This window comes from Mastomys coucha, chromosome X (genome assembly GCF_008632895.1).
Source record: "Mastomys coucha isolate ucsf_1 chromosome X, UCSF_Mcou_1, whole genome shotgun sequence".
Taxonomy (NCBI): domain Eukaryota; kingdom Metazoa; phylum Chordata; class Mammalia; order Rodentia; family Muridae; genus Mastomys; species Mastomys coucha.
The window spans coordinates 15,630,816-15,640,237 of NC_045030.1; the positions used below are offsets into that span (position 1 = coordinate 15,630,816).

Here is a 9,422-nt window from a genome sequence, read left to right on the forward strand (position 1 = left end):
ATAAATAATTTTGAAATATGTAAGCTGTTCTGAAAACCATAGTATAGTGTAGAAACAATCCTATCAATAAAGAGGCTGAGATTGGAGAAGCACAATTTCAAGACAATTAGGTGGTACACAGCAAGACACTGTCACATACAAACAAGCAGAAAGTATATATGGATGTTATATAATTAATATGTTTGGAGTTATTTAAAATTTATATTGAGAAAAATGTATGTATTTTCAGTATTGCTGTAGACAAGCATCTATATTAGACTGTTCATTTTTACTGTTAAAATATTTTATGAATTTTGAAGAATATGATAAAAAACTAAAAGTATGGCAGGTATTGAAGGGGGTCTCTGGGAGGAGTTGGGGTACAAAAAGGAAAGAATGTGATGTAACTGTTTACTTAAAATATGTTTTTAAATGTTAACAAACTCAGATAAATTGAAATTATGTACCTTTTCTCATCATAATGCAATAAAACTTAAATCAATGAAAAACAGAAAAGAAAGGAAAAGGAAGATAATGTACATTATGTTACAAGTCCCAACTATGTAGTCTCAAGTGATACCTATTTCTTTGCTTCTTTAGTGATCATACCCCTTGGTCAGATATGACAGGTCTCATGGCATTGGGATCCTTTTTCTCTGCAGGCTTTAACATCTGGAAGGAACACAGGGTTTCATCCATAGTCATCATGGCTCCTGCAGTGTCAAACTCGCCACTGTAGTTGGGTGACGAAAGGGGAGTGATTGCCTCTTTGGAAAAAAAAAAGCCCTCAACGACCTGATGGACTTTACATATAAGATACAAATCATACTTATGAAGAGATTTTGCAACCATTTCTGCACCAAATGTGAAGGACACTCCTCTGTCATTTTTCACTCCAGCCTGAGACATCTTTATTGGGGGTCAGACCACAAAGACCACAAAGATCTTGATCTGATACATCAATTGATCTCGTAGTTTGCCGAATCTGCTCCATAGATGGAAGATCTGTTGATAAACCTCTATGACAGCAGAATAGCTTCTTGTCGAAGATGGCTGCTATCAGTATGCAGTTGAAACAGTCTTTGAACATTTGTCACGGCTTAACGTTGTATGCTCTTTTACACTTACCATAAAGTCCATAGATTCTATTGATGCTGGCACATGCATAGCTCCCTCTGAGAAGAAAAAAGTTCTCCAGATACTTAATTTTGTAGGCCAGCAAGAGGAAGATTGTCTCCAGTGCCTGCTTGACCTTGTCCACATAGTCCCCAAAAGTGAGATGGTTGCTTTCTGGAGGGAAGCCACTGTATTCAAGCAATCTGAGCAAGTCATAGTTCTGCCCTTAAATGTCACCATATATCTTGAGTGGTGCTTCAAGTTCTAAAAGGATAGACGTACTGACGAAGATCTCCTGAGACTTCAGGCAGATTCCTAGGATTTCATTCTCATGGAGCTGGACTTTCTTGCCTGGCTTGGACCCTCTCACTTTCAGCAGCCATTTTATGATTCTGTCAATGTTGGTTTTTTTGATATCTACAACAGCCATGCCACCACCGGTTTGTGCCTCCCTCAAACCAGGAGCCCTACTAGCAGTGGTGGTAGCAGCGGTGGCAGCAGCAGCAGCCAGCAGCCAATCCCCCTACTCTCACCCCCCCCCCCAAACCCCTGCTGCTCTGCCTGGCTCCTGGCTTCCACTGGAACAAGGAGTAAAAATGGTTTTGCAAATTGAAATCCATCCTTTGTTGAAATCACAATTTATCTGAACAGATCAGTATGATGGTGTGAAAGAATTGATTTCAATTTTGAAAGAAGGTATGCTATGTGTAAAATAATATCAAACCGCAATATGTGCTTCAAAGAACCTTTTCATTAATGGAGAAAATAATATATAAGGAATATTTTTGTTATTACCTTGCATGAATTGGTGGATTCTTAGCTCTAAAACCCTCCTATGTCACAACCTATCCTTTATATTGTGTTTTAGCTATGCTGACCATATGTACTTCCTTTTGTGTATGTAAATAAGTGTCAGTGTGAATTCGTGTGCATTGGCACATGTATATAGCGGTCAGAGGACAATTTGCAGGAGGTAACTCTTTCTTTTTACCGAGGCAGGCATTTTTACTCACTGAGCCAACTCACTGGCTGGTCACAATTTTGATAAAAGGTAAAGTAATACATTTAAATGAATATTCCTGTTAATCTGAAATGGTTTTTCTTTTTTTCTTAGATATTATCTTTATTTACATTTCAAATATTTTCCTCTTTCCAGGTCTCCCCTTCAGAAACCACCTATCCCATTCCTCCTCCGGCTGTCTCTATGTGGGTGCTCCCCACCCACCTACCCACCCACTCTCATCTTCCCAACCTGGCATTCCCCTACACTGGGACATAAACCCTTTACAGGACCAAGGGCCTCTCCTCTCACTGACATCAACAACACCATCCTCTGCTACATATGTAGCTGAAGCCATGGGTCCCTCCTTGTGTATTCTTTGGTTAGTGGTTTAGTTCCTGGGAGCTCTGGCGGAGTCTGGTTGGTTGATATTGTTGTTCCTCCTATGGGGGTTGCAAATCCCTTCAGCTCCTTCAGTTCTTTCTCTAGTTCCTTCATTGGGGACCCTGTACTCAGTTCAATGGATGGCTGTGAGCCTCTACTGTCTTAATCAGGTACTGTCAGAGCTTCTCAGGAGACAGCTATATTAAGCTCCTGTCAGTGAGCACTTTCCAGCATCCACAGTAGCGTCTGGATTTGGTGATTGTGTATGGGATGGATTCCTAGGTGGGGTAGTTTCGGGATTTTTTTTAAAGAAACCATTATGAAGTAGAATTATCTGATCCATTCTTCCATTCCCAGAAGCAAGCACAGCAGTAAATTTGCTTTTGCTGCAATTTATGCTTTTAAAACAACAAAAATGAATACATGTGATAATTACTAAATTTATAAATAATCATTCTACTCTGTAAATGAAGTTCTGAAACGTGCTTTTCTCACCATTTTATTCATGATGCTCACCCAGGTGGATAGGTATAAGCTTATTTTTACCTAAAGTACTTGTCTATAAATATACGCAAATTAATTAATTCTGTAGATTCATGGTTCTCAACCTTAGTAATGCTAAGACCCTTCGTGTTGTGGTGACCCCCAACCATAAAATTATTTTCAGTGCTACTTCATAACTATAATTTTGCTACTGTTATCAATCATAATGTAAATAGTTTTGGAGACAGAGGTTTGCCAAATGGCTCACGACACACAGGCTGAGAACCACTACTCTAGATGATAGCCATCAGATTTCTGAATATAATGTTTTCATGAGTGAACTTTTGAGTAAATGCCAGATAATAATGTTGTTGGCTTGATATTAGAAATAACGCTGAAGAGGTGAGGTTCTAAAGCGGTGATATAATGCCACATGCAAAGCATGAGTTTGACTTACAGCTCAACATCATCAACAACAACAAAAACCACCAGTACCATAGTTATTTAAATATTTATTTCAAAAATAGAAAAAAAAGGCAGCTGGACTTGTCAACACACATTTTTAAATCTCAACCATCTCAACCATTGGGGAATGAGGCAGGAAGATCACAAGTTTCAGGCCATAGTATGCTATATAGTGAGTTTAAGATCAGGCTGAACTATACTACATAGTAAGATCTTAAGTAAGAAATGTTTGAAAGTATTAACACTATGTCTTAAGGCAGAGCTAGAGAGATGGCTCAGTGGCTAAAAACACTTGCTGCTCTTACAAAGGATGTAAGCTCTTAGGGCCTCTGCTGGCACTTATATCACACAGATACACACAGTCTCCATAAAGATTTTAAAAATTTCAAAATCGATTAGACCCAATAATAAGCTTTATAGGTTATTAGACTGACTTAGCAAACAAACATTTAATATTGTTGCCACCCACCAAATCTCATCAAACAATACTATGAATAACTGTTAATTTAGAGTAGTTATAAAAGATTATACATTTTTATACAAAGCTAAAAGGCTGTGCACAGTCCTTGAAGGTATAATTATCTATATTATCAAATAGTGCAAAAGAATAGAATTGAAATATGCATTATAGTTATGAAATAAAATCCAGAATTGCAACAAAAGCATGACAGTACCATTCAAAATAATTTACAGATAAAAGATAATTGTGATAAAATTAACAATGAAATTTTTATGGATCTAGACTAATTTTAAAATTCATTGAGAACAATTAATATCAGGTAGTTAAGAAAATACTGTAAAAATAGAGCAAAATGGATGGTATCATTAATTACAGATATACATATATATATCAATAAATAACAAAATAAAATTTAAAAATGTTTTAAGGCAAATAAACTTAAAAATCAATATGAAATACTTATAAATATGTAATTTAATAAATTAATTCAAGAAGACATTCATATATTCCTACTAAAATTAAAATTATGTTCCTTGTATTAGTGAGGTTCAAACTCAAGGTCTTTCATATGCTAGGCTAGTGTTCCACCATTGAGCTATATTTCAGACCATCAAATATTGGTTCAAATACAATACAACTGCAAAGATTCTTTGTGGTATCTTCACTGTCTCTAAAATACTATTCAGAGCAACATTACAGTCACTTAGGTAAAGATGCTGCAGATGAAGGTTTAGGGAGAGAAGTCAAAATTATGTGAGACATAAAAAGATCTAAAAATAAAATCTAGATAACTGTGACATGATGTGAAGTACAGAATTAGAACACAGAGAAGTGTCATATGTTGTGCTAGAATAACTTTATACCCCTTCTATGCAGAAAAGATGACTTAAGGATTTAAAGTAAGAGACTTACATAGTACAAAGTACCTTTCAAGTACATGTCTGACTGCTGTGTGATAAATGTGCTTGAAGGAGGAAGAAGTGAGTGAAAGAGGAGTTAGAAAGACAGGAACATAAATCTAAGAAAGATAATATGACATTTTTTTGTTCTAAGGTGATAGCAGATGGTAGAGGTCATGAAGAAAAAGCAGATAGATCAAAGCTATGCACTTTAAAGTTAAAGTTAGCTGGCTTGGATGATTGATTGAATGTATGTGAGAGATAAATGAAAGAGAAAAGTTACAGATACTGATGCCATTCATTAACTATGGGATAATGGAGTAAGCAGATCATGAGAACTAGACTCAAAGAAGAAAACAAATGGAAAACAGAGTTGTAGCCTAAGTGGGTCGTCCCTTACTTAGGATCAGAGCCATTTATCTCTACCTTTCTTGTGTTAAGCAGGACTCCCAGTGGAGGAATAAAGATACCAACCCACCCACAAATCCTTTGACCTCAAATATTTCCTGCCTACAAGCAGTACAAGGTCAAAGATGGAGCAGAGACTGAGGGAATGGCCAACCAATGACTGGCCCAAATTGAGACCCATCCTTTGGGCAAGACCAATTCCTGACACTATTAACAATACTCTGTTATGCTTGCAGATAGGAGCCTAGCACAACTGTTCTCTGAAAGGCTCTACCCAGTAGCTGATATAAAGAGAGTAGAAACCCCCACCCAAACATTAGAAGGAGCTCTGAGAGTCTTGTGGAAGGATTAAGGGACACAGAGGCAATAGGAACTCCACAAGAGGACCAACAATGACAATTAACCTGGGCCCATTGAGGCTCCTAGAGACTGAACCACTAGCCAAACATGGGCTGGACCAGGCTTCCCTTCACATATATAAGATGTGTAGCTTGGTCTTCATGCACAGTGGGGGCTGTCCCTGACTCTATTGCCTGCCTGTGGACCCTGTTCCCTCAACTTGGCTGCCTTGTCTGACCAGTGGGAGACATTGTGCCTAGTCCTGCAGTGACTTGAGGTGCCAGGGTGGGTTGGTACCAGGGGAGACCTCTCCCCTCTCAGAGAAGAAGGGATGGATAGGTGGAGGGGTTGTGTGAGGGGAGACTGGGAAGAAGGGGTCCTGTGACTGAGATGTAAAGTGAAAACAAATTAATTAATGAAAAAAGTAAAAAAAAGAATGAGCTCTCTCTATATATGCAAGGAATCAGCACTGGACCAGCAAAGCTCCTGAATTTTTTCTTCAGAGACAAATGGATGGCATCCTTCTCAGGACAAATCTAACCTCTTTTTGGTTCAGAAAGTAAAGTAATGAAGTCACAATATTGTTAAAGTCTACCTTCAGTTGATGAGATGTATGTAACAAAAGTTACTTTGTAGATGGTGAGAAGACTTAAAAACAGGTATGCCTCCAGGCAGTGGTGGCCCATGCCTTTAATCCTAGCACTTGGGAGGCAGAGGCAGGTGGATTTCTGAGTTGGAGGCCAGCCTGGTCTACAGAGTGAGTTCCAGGACAGCCAGGGCTACACAGAGAAATCCTGTCTCAAAAACAAACAAACAAACAAAAACAAAAAACAAAAACAAACAAAACAAAAACAAACAAAAAACAAACCAAAAAAGAAATGAGTATGCCATTTGGTAAATCCTTCGACATACTCTTGCCTCAGAACAACATATATTTTTAAGTCATGGTAGCTTTCAACCTTCATGTCAGCAACATAGGTATTGGGAGCAAGAACGATTTTTTTTCTAACAGGTTACTAAAGTGTTAAGTTATAAGTTACAAATATAAGAGCAATACAATCAAAGAGTGGAGAAGAAAATAATGAACCTAGACTATAAACAAAAAGCATCAAGTCCATAGGAGGACCTGGAGTCAGATAACCTCCATGCGTGTTTTGGGTTTAGTACATTGCTGCATATAAAATACTGGATGAAGTTGTAAGCTTTGTTGGATCTCAGTTTCCCCATCTCTGGAATATTCAAAAACTGGCTCTCATGGTCAACTGGAATTTCATACATGGTATTAAACATATCTGTTATATTACCCTATAACCTTAAATAATGTGAAAGTTTTAATGTTGGGGACTGAATCAAGGCCTTACATGTGCTAACCATATATCCAACATCAAGCTGCATCCCAGCTCAAGATGAGCTTTATAATAATATAATGAAATTTTGGTGCCAAAATATCTCTTATAAAGGAAACTTGGGGGCTGAGGAAATGGCTCCATGGATAAAGAGTTTACTGAGCAAGTGTGAGGATCCATGTTTGTGTGTCCAAACCCAGAACCAGGAAAATATGGCAGCCTGACTGTAATCCCAATGTTTAGAAGACAAAAACAGGGAATCCTATTTAGCAAGCTGGCTAGCTAGTCTAGGTCTATCACCAAGCTCTGGGTGATAGACCCACCGCTAACATGGAGAGTAATTGAGAGAGACTCCTGCCATCAGCCTTGGACCTAAACATGCAACATGCACACACAAACACACACACACACACACACACACACACACACACACACACTACATGTATTCATATGCCAGCAAATATGAATGCACATTACATGCACATAGCAAAAAATTATGTGTATCTAATTAAATTTTATATAAATGAAAAAAATCAGTCTCCCAGGAATAAAACTGGAAAGCTAGAAACTCATTATGTTCTTTCTACTTTATTTTCAAATATGTGTTCTTTTCTTTCTCTGATAGTTGGCTTTTCTTGGTCAGATAACATATTTAAAAGGTTGCTAAGTTTCAACATAAAGCTTGAATAAGCTTTCATCTCATCTCAGTAACTCACCATTTCAGACTGGCTATGGCCTTTATACTGTGAAATATGATAGAGAATCTGATTGGACTAGAAATAAGTGATTGAACTTATATTTACCCAGCCCTTAGTACATGAAGGCATAAATACTTTTTAGTCTAGAAGGGATCATGTGTTGAGAATAAAGCCCATAGTAATTGGAATATGAGGTCCATACTTGAAACTGCCCGCAGTTTCACGAATGGGGTTCTACTCAGCCAGGAGGGAATAAAGGACCTGAAATAGAGGGTTTGAAATGCAAAGAGAAAACACGAAGCATCCCAATCAAGGCTCCACTTTACTGAGAATAAACCAGGGTTTTTATAGTCACAGGAGAAACTGAAAACAAGTCTCTAGATTACACCACAAAGAAAGTTCAGATGTCAAAGTTTCCAGGTTCAGAAGATCTTCAGACTGCTGTACTCAGGTGGTGGGAGTGCTCACGCGGCTTCTTCAAAGACAAACAAACAGTCAACAGAGAGCATCTGTCTTAGCTCCCAGGTGTTAGTCCCCAAGCAGAAGCTGCCAGGAGTCCGATGGATGACTGAAGTGAAGAGGGGATGGAACATACACTTTCACATGAAAATAAACCCATCATAAATTGAGAGAATCCACTGTTTGAGTAAGGAAAGCCAAGCGTCATGCCTTGTACATTCAGTGTACAATTGCTGAGCAATGTCAGGTTATACCACCCCTCCATTTCCTGTTTTAGTCATGAGTAAAATATTTTTCTCAAGCCTCCAAAAGTACATACTTAGTTTATCTAGTTTTTATTTTCATAAGCTTTTATCTAACAAGTAGTCTGGAGAGTGGTAATCAATACAGACAGGCAGTAGATAGCACTGACAATCATTTTACCCTACCTCTCTGCTGGCTAGATTTATGTCAACGTGATACATAGGACTCTTAATTGAGAAAATGCCTCCTGAGGCAAGTCTTTGATGCATTGTCTTCGTTAGTGGTGGATGGGTAGAGTCCTGCCTACTATATGTGGTACTACCCCTGGCCAGGTGGTCCTGGGTTGTGGGTTAACTGCCGGATTGGCTCAGGGTCCCTAGGCCTGCATGGAGGTACTGCATACACCTCTAAATGCCAAGGAAGAGCTGAGAATGGTGAGAATGGAGTGGGGACACTTGGGCAGGCTCTGGCCCAGGCCAAATGGGGAAAGGAGGAGAGCACTCAGGCTGGTTTCCACTGGGAGGAGAGTCTTTGGCTTGTTCGGGCAGGTGGCTTGGTTTGATGGTAGCCATGTGTAGGAACTCAGGGAGGTCCCTGCTAGAGATTAGACTCAAGGCTCTTTAGAGGAGAACCTGCTCCATTGCTCCAAGAGGCAGTCCATGGTTTTAAGGCATTTATTTTCAAGGAGTAGAGGCAGAGAAAGGCAGAGAGGGTGAGAGTAGGGAAGTAGAGGCCAGCCATGGCCATGTAGAGAGAGGGGGTAAGGGAATGCAGAGAGAAGGGGAGCAAGAGGGCAAGAGAGAAGCAAGTGGAAAGCAGGAGCAAGAGCAAGAGAGGGAGGAGGGAGCAAACTGCCTCTTTCATAGTGGGCCAGGCCTACCTGACTATTGCCAGGTAACTGTGGGGAGTAGTATACCTGGCTATTGCCAGGCAACTGTCAGGGTGGAGTCCAGACAGAATAATAGGAGCTTGGGGCATTACCTTATATGACTGATGGCCACAGAATTATGGAGCTGGGGCCTGGTGTCAGGAGCCTAGTGTCTGAGAACATGGCAAACAGGCCTTCCAACTCTTTCAGAATAATCTGCTGGGTCTCCAGGGTTTAAATCTAGCTCATTCAGAAAACAGGCTGCCTTTTATGGT

The 9,422-nt window shown here is 39.4% G+C and overlaps 1 pseudogene; it reads right to left on the bottom strand.

The window, feature by feature from the left end:
• Positions 1–559: 559 nt before the first annotated feature.
• On the bottom strand, positions 560–1,525 carry LOC116091201 (annotated as a pseudogene).
• Between the last annotated feature and the right edge of the window lie 7,897 nt (positions 1,526–9,422).